Source organism: Lactuca serriola, chromosome 2, assembly GCF_051521515.1.
Source record: "Lactuca serriola cultivar US96UC23 chromosome 2, Lser_US96UC23_V15, whole genome shotgun sequence".
Taxonomy (NCBI): Eukaryota; Viridiplantae; Streptophyta; class Magnoliopsida; order Asterales; family Asteraceae; genus Lactuca; species Lactuca serriola.
Genome location: NC_136409.1, coordinates 23,692,993 through 23,713,451, shown reverse-complemented (window position 1 = coordinate 23,713,451; position 20,459 = coordinate 23,692,993).

The following is a 20,459-nucleotide window of genomic DNA, read 5'->3' as shown; positions in this document are numbered from 1 at the left end:
GTGTCTCCACGGAAGGTGGGCAATGGTCAGGAATCTGGTGGCGGTCCAGGCAGGTATGTGTATTCTTGCTTGGATTTTGAGCAGTAAAGGAAAGGGTTTCGGAGGATCATCAGCGTGTTCTGAAGTGATAGCGCTTTCTCTGTATTCCAATTGAGTGTTTGGATACACCGAAGTTGCGCATTGGGTAAAATAAAGAATTAATTATGGAGTTCAGAGGAAATGTATTGGTGTATCTGTATGGTGCTGGGAGTAGGAGATCAGTGGTTGAGGCAGGACATTGTGATGTTCTGTAATGGTGTTCTATGGTTCCCGGGTATAATATCCCGATTTCGGAGTTATTTAGAATCTTGAGTTTGAAAGACTAGTGGTGTATCATGTATCTACAGTTCCAGTGGGAGCTCTTCGAGTATTGGCATCAAGAAGGATTATTTAAGAAAGTGGATCTCCGTAGAGGTAGGTATTTTGTTATGTCGGTTGCCGCCAGAGTCTGTGATGCATATTCGGGTCAAGTATGGGTAGCTATCTATGATAGTCTGTGGAGCATGAGTTAGTGGACGTAGTGTGGTGTTGTGATGCTATGGGGAGTCGTAGTGCTTACAAGTCAGAGATAGGGAGTTGGGATACTACAGGGAGCCGTAGTATTCATTAGTCAGAGGGTGTTGTGATACTGCGGGGAGCCATAGTGCTCACTAGTCAGAGGGTGTTGTGATACTGCGGGTGAAGGATCCAATTTATGGTTTGGTCTAGGCTTTAATGTATTTTTGTTAAGTATGAGTCTGTAATAATGTTTATGGGTTGTTTGTTAGGGTGTTGGGCATTTTTGGGTGTTTACGACCGTAAACTCAGTTTACGGTAGCAAACTATGTTTACGGTTCATGTCTAGTATAAATAGTGGAGGTGTTAGTCATTTGTCGTTGTTGATGCCATTGAGTCTTATCGAGTTGTACCAGACGATTTTTGAATACAATCGTGTGCAAGCTTGATTCCTTTTCATCTTTATTCTTTTCTTGTGATTAATTGTTGCTTAACTATTGGTGAAGATCCATATTTGGACCTTAAAATTGGTATCAGAGTAGAAACCGGTGTTAAATCTTCTTTCAGTCGATTTTTGGGCTACCTTAAGGCTATTTCAACCGATATCTTTGGAGTTTGAACCTGCTGGAAGTGTGTACTTGGTGAAGGGAATCGTTTCTACTGAGAAAATCGTGTTTTTAAGGGATTTCTGAAGTTTACAGTCAACCGTAAACTCCATTTACGGTTGTTGAATCAAGAACTTCAAGAACTGTAATCATTGAATCTTCAAGAACCGTAAACTACTCTTCAAGGACCGTAATTGCATAAACCGAAAACTCTCAAACCGTAAACTCATAAACCGTAAACCCTGTTTACGGTCGCAATCTCTCAACCGTAAACCTAGTTTACGGTTGTAATCTTTTTAAACCGTAAACTCATTTTTGAACTTAATTTTCTTAATTACAAATGGATTCTCAAGGTCAAAATCATTTTCATGAACTTGACACTGTCATGGGAACCACTACACGAATTCCAAGATTGATGTCTGCAGATGGTTTCCCAGAATGGAAGTATAGGATTGAAAAATACATCAAAATGAAGGACTTTAAGGTATGGAGAAGTATTCTTAGAGGGCCTGTTAGAATCACCACAACAATCGGAGGCCAAGTGATTGACAAGGAGGTTGAAAACTACACTGATGAGGAGTTTGAGAAAATTGAGGAGCAAGAAAGGGCTTTAGCCACTTTAACCATGGTATTATCTCCCGATATTGCTCAAGGTTTTCGTGAGTACACTTCAGCCAAAGATCTATGGGAAGCTCTAATTGAGGTTTATGAGGGCAATGAGGACATGAAGGAGAGTTGCCAGGACATGTTGAGACAAAAGTTCAACATGTTCAATTACATTCCAGGAGAGACTCTTGAGGCTCAATTGCAGAGGTTCACAACTCTCACAACGGACATGAACATATCTGGGATTTACTTGACCAAGTCAGAAATCAACAAAAAGCTTCTCAATGCTCTTCCTAGATCATGGGATATGAATGTTGTTGTGATCAAGAAAACTAAGGATCTAAACTGCCTCACTCTTGCTGAAACCATGGCAGTCATCAAAGCTTGTGATGTCGATGACAAACAGAGAGAGATCAATCACGTGAGCTCATACTCTACTGCAAATCTTGGGATCTCATCCAACAGTGCTCTAACCTCAATCATACCCTCTTCAGGTCAAGGGTTTGCTGCTAAACCACCTCAGATTCAGACCTTCGCTACTGCATCACCTATTCCTCATCCTCAGAATCAACCTTTTGTCTCCCCACATGTTGTTTCTTCTCCAAATGTGCCTGTTGTAGCCTCTTCCTCAAACTCTAAAGAAACTAATGAGAATTTGGCCCTAGCTACTGGGATGGTTAACTGCTACAATGTTTTTGTAGCTGGAGATCTTCCACCTCAGCTGTCATTTGCTGACTTGGATTAGATTCATCCTGAAGACATGGAAGAGATGGACATCACGTGGCAGATTGCTATGGCTATTTTTAGGGCCAAGCAGTTTGCTAAGAAGACTGGAAAGAGCAACTGGGGATTGAATGCTGACAAGAAGGTGGGATTTAACAAGAGCACGCTGAGATGTTTCGACTGCCACGAACCGGGTCACTTTGCTCGTGACTGTCCAAAGCCAGATCGCAGGGTCAACAACAACAGAACAATGGTAGCAGTGGGAAACAACCGTGCAGGTGCTGCAGCTAATGGTGAGACTGCTATGGTTGCTCAATCCTTTGACTGGGAGGACCAGATTGTAAGCCTGTGTTTCCGGGCTTTCCATTTTTAGCAATGTAATAGTCTAGGTTAACCTTTGTAACCCATTTTGAAATAATAGAAGTGTATTATTTGAGTATTATGTGTTTTGTGCTTAATTGCTTAATTATATGGTTTGATTAATTAAGAATAAAAATAAGCGTCAAAATTTAAGGGTAAAATAAACTTGATATCTTTGGTTAATGTTGTAGTAGTTGAAACGAGGTTTCCGAATATATAAAGAACGCCAAAATCCGAGTTATAACGAAGAAGTTATGACCTGTCGAAGTTTTGCGACAGAACCGGCACGACCCAGCGCAACGTAAATAGTGAATTTAAGGTAGATAGATATCTATCCTTAGTGATCTAAATGAGAATTGAAGATCTCATCTATAGTAGTGCAACGATGGAAAGACGGACAGAAACGGAGTTCAGCTGAAGGAGTTATGAATTTCGAACGGAGTTTTCCTGTCCCGGCCTACTAAAGATAATATATAAGTAATATACTTATAATATATTAAAAATAAAGTCAAAATTAGCCAATGGCGTCTAAATGAGAGTTGTAGAGCGTAGTCTCACCTTCGCGGCGATATAAAGAACGTCGAAAACGGAGTTCGTATGCGAAAGTTATGAATTTCTGAAGTTCGGGGCGCGAAACCACAAAACTGTCAGAGACCACGACGTGGCAAGCAGTGCCACGACGTGGCAAATCTCCTGTCACCTCCGGAAGGCCCCCAGATGCAACTTGGGATGACGCATGCAATGACGAACAAGCCCACGACGTGGAAAAAGGTTGCCACGACGTGGCAAGGGCCAAATTTGCCCTATAAATAGATTTGAAGGGCCAGCCGTTTAGGGTTGCTATTTTCTCTCTTCTCTCTCCCGTTTTGCATCGATTTGCGTGCCAGAAGTACCCCGAAGCCCCGGTAATATTCCCGAGTCCCGAAGCAAGTCCCGAGATCCCGAAGATCCCGAGAAGTGCGGTTCCCGAGCCGATGCTCTGCCCGCGAGAAGTTTGATTTTTGTAGAGATCTTCCAGATCTGCTGAGAATTACTACTTCTGCAAGTCGTAGTGCTGTCCGATCATCTTCTGATCAAGTGAGTGTATACTACCTTTCAGAAACACGATAATAATACAAGTATGGTTTGAGCGTATTAAGTATATTGTTGTTTATATGTGTGAATGTGTATTCACTTTCTTCTATCTCATAGATATGATTATTCTCTATGAAATACGTTTTATGTGTGTGTGTGCCTCATCTGTTATGTGGAATATATATTGATTAAAGCATGCTGTATAGGTTTTTAAACTATGTATAAAAATGTATATTTTTATCTACTAATATGTTGGGTAGAACATGGGTAGATAGTTGGTGTGTAATAAACAGATGAGAGGCCTCGTTGTTGTTTGATTTAGTCATCTAGCGGAGTTTAGATGACGACCACAGACTTTTCTAGATAGTCTTGTGGAAACATTAGCAGGTTCGCCACCTGTAGGTGTTAATGAACTTGGGTGTTCATTCGCTGTACTCCATCCCCCTCATGGTTGCCTTATTTGACTTATATTGCTGAGGAACCCCCGAAGCATGTGTTGTCGCCCCGATGAAATATTCTTAGACTAGGTCCCTTGTGTTAGTTATTTTAGGGACATAAAGTGAGAATAACGGGAATGGGTAATTGGGTTATTGTTGGTTGGTGGAATTAAATATTATTATTTATTGTGGGTTGAAAACCCTATATGCTCACCAGGCTCCCAAGCCTGACCCACTCAGATTTATTTGTATTACAGGAAGTGGCACGAGGGCATAAGATGGACGAACCATCAAGTTGTTTTGTTTACAAGTCTGTATATGCATATATTTGTTGAATGACTTGTAATGTTATCGTTTATGCTTATTGGTCTGTATCGGAACATGACACCCCGAGTTTTGATTATATAATGAAAATACATTTCTTTTATGAAATGCTTTGGTAAACATTGTTTTATCATGTTTTGTTTTTGGGAACAAATTCCGCAACTCTTTCAAATCAAAAGGATTTACTCTGAAAATGTTTAAAAAGCATAAATGAAAATCAGTCTTTTCTGGCCAAGATTTTGGGGATGTCACAGTTGGTATCAGAGCATTAGTTTATGCGAACTAGGAATTTGTAGGATTTCTAGACTTAAACTTAGAATGGCAAGTGGAATTTTGAGATGTGTGTCTGTTATATTTTAGACACGAGCACTAGTTTATTTTAGGAAAGTTGCCTAAAATGCTTTTATGTGCTAAATGCTATATGTTGCCATATATGATATTATTTGTTTGGATCTATGGTCTGTTGCCGACCGGATCTGGAAACCTTATGTGTGTAGGATTCTAAGCATACGTCTACGAATTTAGAACTAGCATGTAAACGTTTCGGAGTGATAAGGATGATTTGAATATCTATCGTGAATGGGGATCTAATTTCACCTTATTCGGTGTGTAGATCAAAATGGTGAGAACAAGAAGTGGAGTTGGAAATGCTGATGAAAACAGGAATCAACCACCAGTGATTGAACAAATACCTGTCGTAGCAGCAGCACCTGAGCCAATAACCATGGCTGGTGTGCAAATGATGATTCAAACGATGTTGGATCGTCAGATGGATGAAACTAGACGATTGCTTCAACAGAATCGTGAAGAACTGTTAATTCGTGTGGAAGAGCCCGAATTAAATGAAGGGCACTCGGAAGGTGGAAACTTCAGTGGGTCTGTTGGTCAAGCCAACCCACCGATAGTTAGGCAAAACAACCATGATGGAAGGAATGATGGAATGCGATGCAAGTACAAGGACTTTCTAACATGCAAACCATCGAACTTCAATGGAAAGGAGGATCTGATTGGAGTTATGGATTGGATCTCCGAAATGGAGTTAGCTTTCATGACATGTGGCTGCAGAGGCAAGTTGTAGACTATCTATGCAGTGCGACAATTCCGAGGTGGAGCCGTTCGTTGGTGGAACACTCTAGGGAAGACTTTGAGCCCTAATGAGCTACTGCAATTGACATGGGCATAATATTTGGTGCAGTTCAAACGTAAGTTATGTTCGGCCCAAAATCTGTTGGAACTAGAGAACAAGTTTCTGACATTGACGAAAGGCAGCATGTCAGTTAATGAATACACCAATAACTTCACCGATAAGATGGAGTTTGCCTTGCGTATCGTCCCAGACGAGCTGACAAAGGTGGACCGGTATGCGAAGGGACTCCCATGGGAGTATGAGGTGCCAGTACGTCAGGCACATACTCTAGAGGCAGCTATCTGGGTTGCCAAGTCTGTTGAGAACATGATTAAGGGGAGAACCACCGACAAGGTTGAGGTTGGTGAGAAGAGAAAGTTTGAGGGAACATCTGGTTCCGGTAAGAAAAGCAAATTTTTGAAATCTGATTCGAAAAAGTTTGGTGGAGGAAAAGGAGGCGAAGAGAAGTGGGGTGATAAGTGTAAGAAGAAGCACTTTGGGAAATGTAGCGAGGATGTAACCTGCTACAAGTGTGGAAAGGTTGGACATTTTCCCAATGAGTGTCCGAACAACAAAAGGATGTGTTTTAGTTGTAATGAAGAGGGGCACATTTTGAAAGACTGTCCGAAGAAGAAGGAGGCAGCTAGGCCCAACATTCCACCAAAGCCGAAGGCGAGAGCCTTCCAGATGACACTCGAGGCCGCGACAGATGAAGCTGATGTCGCTTCAGGTACCTTTCTCGTAAACAAATTACCTGCTCAAATTTTGTTTGATTCTGTAGCCAACTACTCCTTTATTTCGCATGAGTTTGGTAGAAAGCTAGCTTTGCCTGTTGATAGACTAGATAATGCTTTATTAGTCGAAGTTGCTAGTGGCAAGTTTGTACCTGTTAGCCGTCATATGAAAAACATCTTAATCGACCTTAATGGGAATAAGTTTCACGAGAAATTATTGCCTATCGAACTTAATGGTTTCGACATCGTGTTGGGAATGGATTGGCTTAGCGCCAATGATGCCGAAATTTTGTGCAAGAAGAAGATAGTTAAAGTAAACCCGCCTAGGAAGGATTCATTTATGGTGTACGGGGACAAACGACGAGTAAATTCTGGAATCATTTCTCTAATGAAAGCCAGAAAGTGTTTGACCAAGGGATGTACATCATATTTAGTATTCGTGATTGATGCTAAGAAGGAAAAGAAGGTGACGCAGAATATTCCAGTGGTGTGTGATTATCCGGAAGTATTTCCTGAAGATCTTCCTGGATTACCACCTGATAGACAAGTGGAGTTCAGAATAGAGTTGTTACCAGGGACCACGCCAATAGCAAAAGCACCTTACCGATTAGCACCGATGGAGATGAAGGACCTAATGATGCAACTTCAGGAGTTATTGGACAAAGGTTTCATTAGACCTAGTTCATCACCCTGGGGAGCTCCGGTGTTATTTGTGAAGAACAAAGACGAAAGTATGAGAATGTGCATTGATTACAGGGAGCTGAATAAGGCAATAATAAAGAATAGATATCCGTTGCCGAGGATTGATGACCTATTTGATCAATTGCAAGGTTCGAGCTATTTCTCGAAGATCGATCTTAGGTCAGGATATCATCAGCTAAAAGTAAGAGAACAAGATATCGAGAAGACTGCATTCATAACTAGATATGGACACTACGAGTTCTTGGTTATGTCGTTTGGACTAACCAATGCTCCGGTAGCATTTATAGATTTAATGAATAGGGTTTGTAATCCTTTCCTTGATAAATCCATGATGGTGTTCATAGACGACATTCTGATTTACTCGAAAAGCCAGGAGGAGCATGGCAGACACTTGCGAGAAGTGTTAGAAGTTTTGAAGCAGTAGAAGTTGTATGCAAAGTTCTCCAAATGTAATTTTAGGATTCGTGAAGTCCAATTCTTGGGTCACGTGGTCAACCAAGAAGGGATAATGGTTGATCCAGCAAAGATTGAAGCTGTGATGAAGTGGGAACAACCGAAAAGTCCCACGGAGATTCGAAGCTTTTTAGGATTAGCCGGATATTACCGAAGGTTTATCCATGGCTTTTCTTCGATTGCTACTCCATTAACAGCTTTGACCCACAAAGGAGCTACTTATGCTTGGAGTGATAAGCATAAAGAAGCATTCGAGAAGCTAAAGAAGAGGCTATGCGAGGCACCGATACTTTCTTTACCCGATGGAGTTGAAGACTTCGCTGTTTATAGCGATGCGTCTGGGGTTGGATTGGGTTGTCTTTTGACCCAAAGAGAAAAGGTGATAGCATATGTGTCTCGACAGCTGAACGAGCATGAAAAGAATTACCCGACTCATGATTTGGAGTTGGCAGCGGTAGTTTTCGCTCTGAAAATATGGAGGCATTACCTCTATGGCACGAAGTGCAAACTTTTCACTGATCATAAGAGTCTCCAATATCTCTTTAATCAGAAAGAATTGAATATGAGGCAACGACGCTGGCTAGAATTACTTAAAGACTGCGACTGCGAGATACTTTACCATCCCGGTAAAGCTAATGTTGTTGCTGATGCTCTCAGTCGGAAAGTCAATCTTGAAAGGAAAAGGCCAAGAGCATTGAGAATTGAAGTTGTCTCGCTTCATCCTTTGTTTTATTTTTCTTTTCATCCTTCTTTCTCAACAAGCAATCTACTGCCAAGTGATTTGCACCATAGCAATAATGGCAATTAATCCCTGTATCACCTTTCAATATCTTCTTCATTTGCTCCATTTCACTCTTCGAATCCTTCTTCACTTCTTTCTTCTTTTCATCCACTCTATTTTTGTTCTCAAAACTACCCTTCGAATCTGATGACTTGTTCTTTGGATTAAAAGGTTTCTTAAAAAATTTCTTTACTCGATTGTTTGAGTAAAATGCAACAGCCTCATCATCAGAATTCATCAGAAAACCTTCTTCTTCATCAGACTTCGATTTTTCATTCTCTCTTTCTGAAACCTTCGAAACGAGTGCCAATGGTCCACCAAGACTTGCTATCGCTTCCTCAGCTATTTCATTAACCTCATTGTCATGAGATTTCAATTGATTGTACAAGTCATTTAAAGTCGAAGTAGCAAAACTCTGTTGGTTTTTCACCATCATACTCACACTCCTCCACTCCTTTCGAAGTCCCATCACAAATATCAAGTTATACTCCATTGATGACCTTGTAATACCATAACAATTACAACGATAGATTAACACGTTGAACCGATCATAGTATACTTCAATGGATTCAGATTCTTTCTGTTTGAAATCTTTGAGTTCCACCAAGCATTGTTTCACAGATGTGATCTTCGTTTTTTCACTTCCTTGAAATTTTTCTTTGAGATTGTTCCAGATTTCTTTAGCTGTTGTACATGTTCTGACATAATTGTACACAATAGGAGGCAAGGCACCTCTTAATTCCCTCATGCATTTCTTCTCCAGTTGTTTTAAACGATTGGATTGATTGTCAACTTCCGAACTGCTTGAAGACACACCAATTGGCTGAACTGTTGTAGGTTGATTGATTTCTCCTGAAATGCACTTCCATAATTCTTCATCCAATCTGTTCAAGTAATCTTGCATACGATCTGCCCACTAATCGTAATATTCTGGAATAAGCATCAGAATTTTTGTGGATGAACTAAGCAAATGAGAAAATGATGTCATGGAATTCAGATTGAATGACGCCATTGTTGTACGGACAAAAACTTCAAGATGATACGAAAACTTTGAGAATTTTGAAATCAAATTGTATATTTCAAATTGTATTTTGAAATCCTAGATTTAGATCAAGAAGAATTTTTCACACTCAAAAAGAACGGAAACGTTTTGAATCAAACAGTAGATTCAAAAATCTTTTTGAACGTATGAAAATCATATCACAGAAAGGATTCCTGCTCTGATACCAATTGATGAGATTTGCAATCGAGTTTGAATCAAATTCAAGTATGAATTCAGGAAGAATAATAACGATGAATACGAGAGTAAATAGAATATTTGTTCAGCTCGTATTATGCTTTTGAGTTTACAGATTACAATGAATAATCCGTAAAGACTGAGTGAAAAGCGATATCTTATCACATAGTACAGACCCCTATTTATAGGAGAACAAAAGCATAACAATACTAAGGACTAGAGATTAAGACTACTCTTTATAATGCCTTAGTACAAATAACATTACATCCGAAGACTCCTTCTTACGAAGACAAAATATACTTCGTAACAATCTAACTGACTCTTCGACTATTACAACATTTAAGCCCTAACAGGTATGTTGATTCCGACCAAGGATCTGTTCTTTATTCGCGATTTCGACCACAAATGAAAGAGTAATCGAAGATTAAAGTTTTTCGGCGTAAACTGTTCATCGAGGGGTTTACAGTTTCGGAACATTCAAGAACCGTAAACCCAAAGTGGCTTTACGACCGTAAACTCGGGTTCTGGTCTTACGACCGTAAACCCAAGTTTTGGTCTTACGACCGTACACCCAAGTTTTGGTCTTACGACCGTAAACTCAGTTGACGGTCTGTTGACCAACTTTGACCGTAAACCCTTTGTTGACAATTTTTGACCGTAAATTCTAATATTTTGCAGTCAGAGGCCAAAATAAATTCTCTAATTAAGAAAACTTGATGTTTTGCACTATTATATTCTGTGTTTTCTTACTTGGCTTATTTAGTGCAGAAAAATGGCAAATCTTAAGTTCGTGGATATGCACAACTTGGCGATCGTGCTGGATGATCCTCCTGCTGCTCATTCTCAATTCAAGTCAATGATCTACAGACTGAGAGAATGCTGTTTATCTTGTGCCATCACTGTAAATCCCATTATCTATCAGAATATCATCCGGGAATTTTGGCAGACAGCTTGCATGACCAAAGTCAAAGGAGAAATTACTATTGAAGCCATAGTCAAGGGTTGCAAGATCAAGATTACAGATCAGTACATCAGAGATACCCTGCTGGTCAACGAGGAATCCAATTTCCCTAATGAGATTGGAATTGATGATGTACAAGGGGTTCTTCAGAGGATGGGATATGAGGGTGTCTATCCTCTCACCATAAAGAAGCTCCTGCCTCCTTACTGGCGATTCCTGGCGCATGTGTTCGTAAGCTGCATTTCTAGCCGGAGATTAGGAGCCGATGCGATCTCCCTCAGGAACATAGGGGCAATTGTCTCTTTAGCTGCTGGCATAGACTTTAATTTCTCAAAGTTCATACTTGATGAATTCTTAATGAACATTAATGCCATTACTCGGGGGGACCAGAGATGCATTTCTTCTTTATCCAAGGTTCATCCAAGTATTCGTCAACGATCAATTTCCAGAAATGGTGAAGGATGGTGACAAGTTGGATATTAAATCCTTGGGCCCTCACACAGTTGGTCTCATCAAGCAGAATAGAAAGGGAAAAGTTGTTTTTGAAGGCAAACATCCGCTGGTCAAATTTGGAAAATTTGCTGAAATTGACGAGTCTTCTGAGTCGCATGGAACACCCGATAAAGTGTCATTTGAGCAAGTTTCATCTGAGAGGGTTGCTTCTGACAATGTGATCACTGTCTCAGATCATGAAGAAGAAGAAGATCTAGCTGCTAACACACGAGTGGCTGAGGAACATGAATTGACTTCCGCACGAATAGAAGAAGATTTTCACAAGGAGTCGGGGTCAGAAACTGACTTGTATGAAGGACTGGATCTCTCAGGATTTGACAATGATGAAATTCCTGTCAATTTTGGGAGTAACGAAGATTTCATGACAGGGATGAACATCAATGAGCTGCTCAACAATGTCGATGAAGTTATTGAACCAGGAACTGAGACAAGGGATGAAGAAGATGTTCTCGAAGCCTCACCTCCTCCAACCAACACCACGGAGAATATAGTAAGGCCATCTCCAATCCATTAAACCCATGAAGAGTTGTATGGATTTCCACATAGGAAAGAGAACATACACATTCAATTTAATTATTAAAAAATTCATTACTTTTCATTACAATTCTATTACACCATTCAATGGCCATTAAACTCTACACTCTCTCTCTTCTATATTATATTCACATTTAATCTATTAAACCCTCATACAACTCCCATTGTGGATGGCCTAAGTTCTATGGTGATAACGTCAGGGATTCCTCCCCTTGATGTTATTTCACCTACCTCTAAGCCTGTAGAATGTGATCCCACCACCATTCAAGTCACACCTCCTGCAAGCAAAAGACGCAGACTTGATCCTAGACTGGTAACTCCAAGTGTTTCTGCTCCTCCAACAACAACCCCAGTTATAGTCTCAAATGAACCATTCACTAAAGGTCCTAGTACCCTCCACGAGACTGGTGACTCATCTTTTCCAACAAATTTCTCTCCTCCTAGGTCAGAGCATGATGCTATCTCTGCTAGACTAGCCTTGCTCTTGGCTAGAAAACAACTTTCAACACCCCCTCCTTATGGCAAAGGAATCTGTATAGAGGGCGGTAACTTAGGAGAAGAGAGTCCTTCTCTCTCTGAACTTCAGAAGAAGGTCGCCGCTCTGAGTCAAAAAAATGTTGAGTTGGATCAGAGGAATATTGAGCTTGACATTAAGGTCGCGGGTATTCAAGCTAAAAACACACAACTCAGTATTCAAATGGCAGAACTTAATGAAGAGAATGCAGCAAAGAACAAATAAATTACAGATCTCCAGACTCATTTTGGCCTTCTGATGGCCAGTTACTATGACTTGAAGAAAAAGCTGGAAGACAAATTTGGCGACGAATTCAGATCTTCTGTTGATGAACCGCTAATTTATCTTCCCAATCAAGATGTTCCCAAGGCACCTATTCAAGCGTAGTATAGATCACAAGGCACCCTGGGATCAACAACAAGTTACTATCACAGATTTGGGTGCGCAACGCTTCAGAGACACTTATGGTGATAGATCTGGAATCATTGGATGGGGATTCCATGACACGATGAATATGTTCATGGTGAGGAGAAAGAGCGGCAACAAAGAATTATACAAAGACGCTCACGACTTTAATTCTTTTACAAAAATTGATCTTATTGAGCTGTCTAAAGCTCCCTTCTCAAATCCCTCAAATAATCCCACGGCAAGTCAGTTCAAATCATTTTTGGAAGATCAAGTGGCCAAGGGGTTTCCGTCAATGAAGACTGCAGAGCCCGTTGTCAAGGTTCACTCCAAGGTCTTTGATTCCTCGACAAAACAACCAATTAGATCAGGGATGTGGGCCGCTACAGCCCAGGTTAAGCATGTTCCTGTTCTTCAAAATTATCCTGATGGTTCTCTTTCATCCATGCTTTATTGGCTGTACGATGAAGCCACGGATGTTGCGGTCATCAAGTTAAAGGAAGATTGCATCCATCTCTATGAGAAAAGGGACTTGCTCCAATTTCACAAGTGGGACATTCATCATCTTACTACTAAACAGATTGTTGTGGCTGAGTCAATATTTGAGCCCGCTACAAAAGAATATATGGCGATGGTGGCACAAATTATTGAAAAGAAGATGTGGAATGGTGCGATGGGGAGATCTGACGTACTGGTGGTCGACAAAGACTGAGTCAAAGCTAGCACCAAACCAAGGGGGAGATTGAAGGATCCAATTTATGGTTTGGTCTAGGATTTAATGTATTTTGGTTAAGTATGAGTTTGTAATAATGTTTATGGGTTGTTTGTTAGGGTGTTGGACATTTTTGGGTGTGTACGGTAGCAAATTATGTTTACGATTCATGTCTAGTATAAATAGTGGAGGTGTTAGTCATTTGCCGTTGTTGATGCCATTTAGTCTTATCGAGTTGTACCAGACGATTTTTGAATACAATCGTGTGCAAGCTTGATTCCTTTTCATCTTTATTCTTTTCTTGTGATTGATTGTTGCTTAACTACTGGTGAAGATCCATATTTGAACCTTACAGCGGGGAGCCACAGTACTCACTAGACGGAAAGAGAGTGTGATGATGGAGTGTTCTCCGATCAGTGTATGATGCGGAAGAGTTTTGGAGCCTGGTGGTTGAACCGGGGGCAATACTGGGGTCTCGGTCTCTGTCGGGAGATTCAGCGAGATGCGCAGGAGATATGCGCAGCAGACACCAGAGGTCAGAGTTAAGTCGATCCTCGGTTGGATTGTATTTTTCGTATGAGGAAAAGAGAATTTCGTGACTTGCATGTTATTGGGCCGGAATAGTGGTCACAGGGAGGAAGTTAGTGAGATATTTTGGATCATGTTATGGGTGACCTTTGGAGGTTCAGTTGTGGAGTCAAAAGCTGACCTGGTGCTCAGTCTCGAAGAGGCATATAAGAAATGAGCTAGAGCTTATCATGGTGATGTCTGAGGACACTTCAGAGCAAGCGAATGATTCAGACGCTCGAAGACATGCTTCGGGCATGTGTATAAGATTTCAGAGGGAGTTGTGACACATATTTACCCTTGGTTGAGTTTTCCCATATCAACAACCATCATTCGAGCAATGGTATGCCACCCTTTGAGCTGTTGTATGGGAGGAGGTGTCGGACTCCCATTTGATGGGGAGAGGTAGGGCAACATGTGATGGGTAGTACAGAGATTGTGCTTCAGACGACAAAGCAGATACAGCAGGTCCGACAGAGGTTGCTGACGACCCAGAGCCGTCAGAAGAGTTATGCGGATAGACGACTGTCAGAGCTCGAGTTCCAGGTTGGTGATTTCGTACTCCTAAAGGTATCTCCTTGGAAAGGAGTGATCTGGTTCAGGAAGAGGGGCAAGATGGGGCCCCGATATATTGGCCCATTTCGAGTGATTGCGAGGGTAGGCAGGGTAGCCTACCGGTTGGAGTTACATGTAGAGTTGGGCTAGATTCATGACACTTTCCACGTATCGCAGCTGAGGAAGTGTATAGTCGACGAGTCGGCAGTGGTACCATTAGAGGATATCCTGGTGGTGTTGGATAAGGTGTCTAAGTCCATAACTATTTCTAGTATGTACTTGACTCGACCCGGCATGGTCCATTTGGGTTGCATGGCACCATGCAACTGGATAGACTAAATGAGAGAAATAACACTTATGGTTATTAATATATTATAAGTTCTAATATATTAAATAATATTATTTAATTAGTTTGATCAAGAATTAATTTTAGCATTAACTAAGTGATCAAAAGATAACTAATTAAATATATGGATTGATTATGTAAATCATCCATAACATATATAGTGGGCTAAGAGGCTCCATGGATAATCAAGTTGGGATTGGACCCATTGGATGCTCCATGGAGGCTCCATGGGAGTTACAAACCCATGGGTCATGGAAATGAAGAGTGACACATTAGGGTTTACATGGTGTAACCCTAGATGTGTCAACACTATATAAGAATCTCATACTCTCCCAAAATCAGTTAGACAAGAAACAAGAGGGCTAGAGCCGATTTTTGAGTGTTACACTTTCTCTCCAAGTTTACTCCATAGCATTTGGTGTTGTGTGAAGCATTTGAGGCATCACACTTCGGGTGCTAGGCTCACAAGGTTTCAAGGATCAAAACGAACAACAAGGTATGTAGTTCTATCTTTTATTTAGGTTAAAATTGTTCCCCATGTATGCTAGATAGGATCATAGCCTTGGAAATCAACTTTGCATGATAATTAGACAAACATAGATCCAAGGTTATTAGGGTTGCATGTACACTTAGGAAGTGTTAGAATGCTCAAAACCCATCAGTGGTATCAGAGCCTAGGCTTGTTTGTTTGTTATGTGTGCTAAAAAGTTGAAAAAAAGTCGATATTTTTGCAATCTGCCTGATGAACTCGCCGAGTCCATGGGGGGACTCGCCGAGTTCATGCGTATCTTCATCCTACTCACTGAGTAGGTTCTTTCACTCGGCGAGTAGAAGACACAGAATGCAGTTTTTCGACTTTAGTTGCTGGAAATGGACTAGAAACATTACCCTAAACTGTTTTGGTACTTGAAAACTCATTTTAGGTGGTGTAATGTCTTTGCTAATCCATTTACAACAACAAGTTATCAAAATTACAAAGGTTTAAATGTAATTTTTGATTCATGAAAGTGTTCATATTCATGTTCTTGATCTTATGATGTTTAGATGATCATAGAAATTATTTGTAACCTATGTGGTAGATTAATTCATGATTATTATGTGTTTTAATGGAGTCCATAACTTGTCCTCAAGTTATGGAAAAATCAAAAGTCACTTAGTTTTAAAAACCATTAAAAGAACACATGGGTTATAAAAATGAAGAGTCTTCATTTTAATACCCTAATAAACTCATAAGTTACAAGAAATAAAAAGTTTTGAAAGTTTACAAAACTTGCCCTTAAGTTTTGGAACAAGTAAAGTCTTGATTAAAACTTTAGTTCCAACCCTTAGAATTTTAAAAGTTAAAATTCAACCCTTATACTTATAGTATTATGATTTAATAATTATATATATATATATATATATATATATATATATATATATATATATATATATATATATATGTATGTATGTATGTATAAGAACAAAGTCGTCTTACCGCTAGTACGCCTCATTCACGAAGCCGGTCTATAAGGTGGGTATAAGGTTGTTGCCTATAAAATGGTGACTTAATGGGTGTCCACTCTCACCCACCGCTTGCTTGACTGGTGGAGGGTCGTTTGCCGAACGGGTAAGACAAGGACTTATAAATTCTCATTAAAAGTATAATGATTATTATAAAGTAACTAAATGTTTTATAAATTCCCAATCTTAGTTACTATAGGAAAAATGTGAATAAGGTGCTAATCCATGAAATTACACTTTGCACCTTGTTTAAGTCGTTGGTGGAGTGTGTGTGGTTTATCGGCACACTAACTTGGACTTAACAAGGAAGGTAAAGGGTGACTTAAGGTTTTTCATGAGGTCGGAAGGAGCGCGTGTGGTTTACCGGCACAACGATTAAGTGAAAAACATTAAGGGTACCAAGTAATTTGCATGGTTACTTCACAGCTTGTTTTGTGATCCTCGGTATCCCAGTCACAAAACATGAAGGGCACACTCGAGATTGAAACATGCCATTGAAAAGTTCAATGAATCTAAAAGAATCTAGGAATTTCTAAAAAACAAATAAGACCTAATAATTTATATTTCGTTTTCATGGTGGAAATTGGTGAATCGTTATTCACCTACCTTTCAAATATGTTATAACTTGGATTACGACATCCCTCATCTAGGTTATAATATATTGTGATTGGATCCTAGCCTTAATATTACATTTGGGTGTTTTTATTAAGGACTATCTCTATATCTAAACTAAACTTATCTTTCTTCTCTTCAGATGTCTTCCAATAATTTTACTCCTGGTTCAAACCCTACTGGCTCCTTCTCTCTCATGAACCTTTGTGAGAGAGTCATCTTTCATGGATCCAACTTTACTGATTGGATCAGAAACATCAGGATGGTCACTCGTTACGAGAACAAGGAATATGTTCTTGACAATGAGCTCAAGGTGCCTGAGCCAACTGCTACTCCTGAGGAGCTTGCTGAATATGAGGTTCATGAAAGACATGCTACCAAAGTGGCATGCATCATGATGGCCACCATGACAGCCGAGCTCCAAAAGTCCTATGAGGACTACTATCCTTTTGAGATGCACCAGAATTTGATGGATCGCTACCATCAGAGTGCTCGTCAAGAGCGATATGAAATCATCTCCTCTATGATCACAACCCGAATGAAAGACGGAGAACCCATCACAAGCCACATGCAGAAAATGCAAAGGTATGTGGAATGATTGATGAAGTTGAATGTGAACTTCCCAGAGGAGTTAGCAATAGATATTATTTTGCACTCCTTACCTTCGTGTTATGATCAATTCCGCATGACATACCACATGAATAAGGAGAAAGTTACACTTAGCAAACTTCAGGGACTCCTAAAGACCACAAAATCAGGTCTTAAAGGTAAGTCGGTTGTGACCACTCCTGCTACTACTCCAAAATCAGCACCTGTCCTGGCAATCGGGAAAGGTAGAGGGAAGAAGAGAAAGAACCCTTGATGGCTCCTCTTCTAGCGGAACCAAGAAAGGTTTCATTACACCTTCTTCTGATCCCAAAGAGGCTAAATGCTTCTATTGCCACGAAAAGGCGCACTGGAAGCGTAACTGTTCAAAGTACCAGCAAGATTTGAAGGATGGGAAAGTTAAACCAAACCATTCAGGTATTTACACTATCTCATCTAATAATTCACTTTATTCTAACTCTTGGGTCCTTGATACCGGTTGCGGTATTCATATTTGTTCTGAATTGCAGGGACTAAGAAGAAGTGAGAATGTGGAGCATGGAAAAATAAACTTGATCATGGGGAATATGAAAGTTTCACCTGTCACCAAGATTGGAGTTTACACTTTGTTGCTTATTAGTGGATTTACTTTAGATTTGAATAAATGTTGTTACTCGCCAGAAATGGCAAGAAATGTTATTTCCTTACATGCTTTGTATGAACAAGGTTTTACCTTTTCTTTTGATAATGAAACTGGTGGAATAAATGCTTTCTTTAATAATGTGTTTTATTTCAAATCCTTACCTTGTGATGGTGTGTATAAAGTTGTGTCTGTTGTAGATAAGTTAGGAAATAATGTATTGTGTATTGATTCTACTAACGATAATAACTTGGATAAAACATCATTATGGCATTGCCGTCTTGGACATATAAGCAAGAAATGCATAGGCCAACTCCAAAAAGATGGAGTCTTGGAGTCATTTGACCTAAGGTCAGATGATAGTTGCTAATCATGCTTACTTGGAAAATGACAAAGTCACCCTTCACAGGTTCGTGTGAGAGGGGTGAAGGTTTGTTGGATCTTGTACACACGGATGTGTGTGGACCCTTCAAACATGCCACAAGGGATGCTAATCGTTATTATGTGACTTTTACGGATGATTATAGTAGATATGGATATGTCTACTTAATCAAGCATAAGTCAGAGACTTTTGAAAGGTTTAAAGAGTTTAAACAGGAAGTCGAGAATCAATTGGGCAGGAACATTAAGATGCTTCGATCCGATCCTGGTGGTGAGTATCTTAGCACTGAGTTCCTCGATTATCTAAGGGAATGTGGGATTGTCTCACAATTGACACCTCCTAGGACACCACAGTTGAATGGTGTAGCTGAGAGGCGTAATCGAACCTTGTTGGATATGGTTCGTTCCATGATGAGTCGAGCTACGCTACCAATCTCATTTTGGGGGTATGCCTTAGAGACTACCACCCATATCCTCAATCTGGTTCCTACAAAGAAGGTTGCCAAAACACCTCATGAGATGTGGACTGGAAAAGTTCCTAGTCTAGCCCACATCAAGGTTTGGGGTTGCGAGGCTTTCGTGAGACGCGACACTCATGACAAGCTCGAACCTCGAAGCGAGAAGTGTATTTTCATCGGCTACCCACAAAAATCCTTTGGTTACCTCTTCTACAGACCTAGTGAGAATGTGGTTTTTGTAGCAAGGAGGGCTGTCTTTCGAGAGAGAGAGTTCATAAGCCAAGGAGACAGTGGGAGGCTAATTGACCTTGAAGAACTTCAAGAGTCAAGTGGTGAAGGAACCTCAAACCCTAGCAGTCAACTTGAGGAGGAACCTCCTGCTGATCAAATTATACCTCCAGTTGTACCTCTGAGGCGTTCCACAAGGGTTAGGAATGTACCTGAGCATTACTATGGTTTACATATTACTGCGGAAGGTGAGACACTTATTAGTGATGAGACACTAGTAGGTCTAGATGAACCTAACAACTATGTGGAAGCCATGGCAGGCACTGAGTCTGCTAAATGGAAAGAGGCAATGGATAGCGAGATACAATCCATGTATGACAATCAGGTATGGGACTTGGTTGACAATGTTCCAGGTCGTAAGACAGTTGGATGCAAATGGATCATCAAGAAGAAGACCGACATGGATGGTAATGTACACACTTATAAGGCACGACTGGTTGGAAAGGGCTTTTCTCAAACTCCAGGAGTTGATTATCATGAAACCTTTTCACCAGTAGCTAAGATTAAGTCTATTAGGGTATTGTTAGCCATAACTGCATTTGATGACTACGAAATATGGCAAAGGGATGTCAAAACTGCTTTCCTTAATGGAAAGTTAGCTGAGGATGTTTACATGAATCAGTCAGAGGGTTTGTCAGCACAGAGTATCCTAATAGAGTGTGTAAGCTTGATAAATCCATCTATGGATTAAAGCAAGCACCTCGCAGATGGAATCTTTGTTTTGATGAGAAGGTCAAAGAGTTTGGCTTCTGTAGGAGTGAAGATGAATCTTGTGTATATATCAAGGCTAGTGGGAGTATAGTTAGTTTTTTGGTACTGTATGTGGATGACATACTACTCATAGGAAATGACATCCCAACTCTGCAGGAAGTTAAGTCCTGGCTTGGGAAGTATTTTCCTATGAAGGACCTAGGAGAAGCTACCTATATTCTAGGGATAAGGATCTTGAGAAACCGGAGTAAAAGACTAATTGGACTTAGTCAGAGTACATACTTGGATAAAGTGCTGAAGAGATTCGGCATGCAAGATTCTAAGAAAGTAGAGTTACCCATCCAGAGTAACACTAGAATGAGTAAGACTCAGAGCCCGAGTATTGAGGATGACATAGCAGAAATGAGTCGGATACCTTATGCTTCGGCAGCAGGCTCGATCATGTATGCTATGACCTGTACTCGTCCTAATGTAGCGT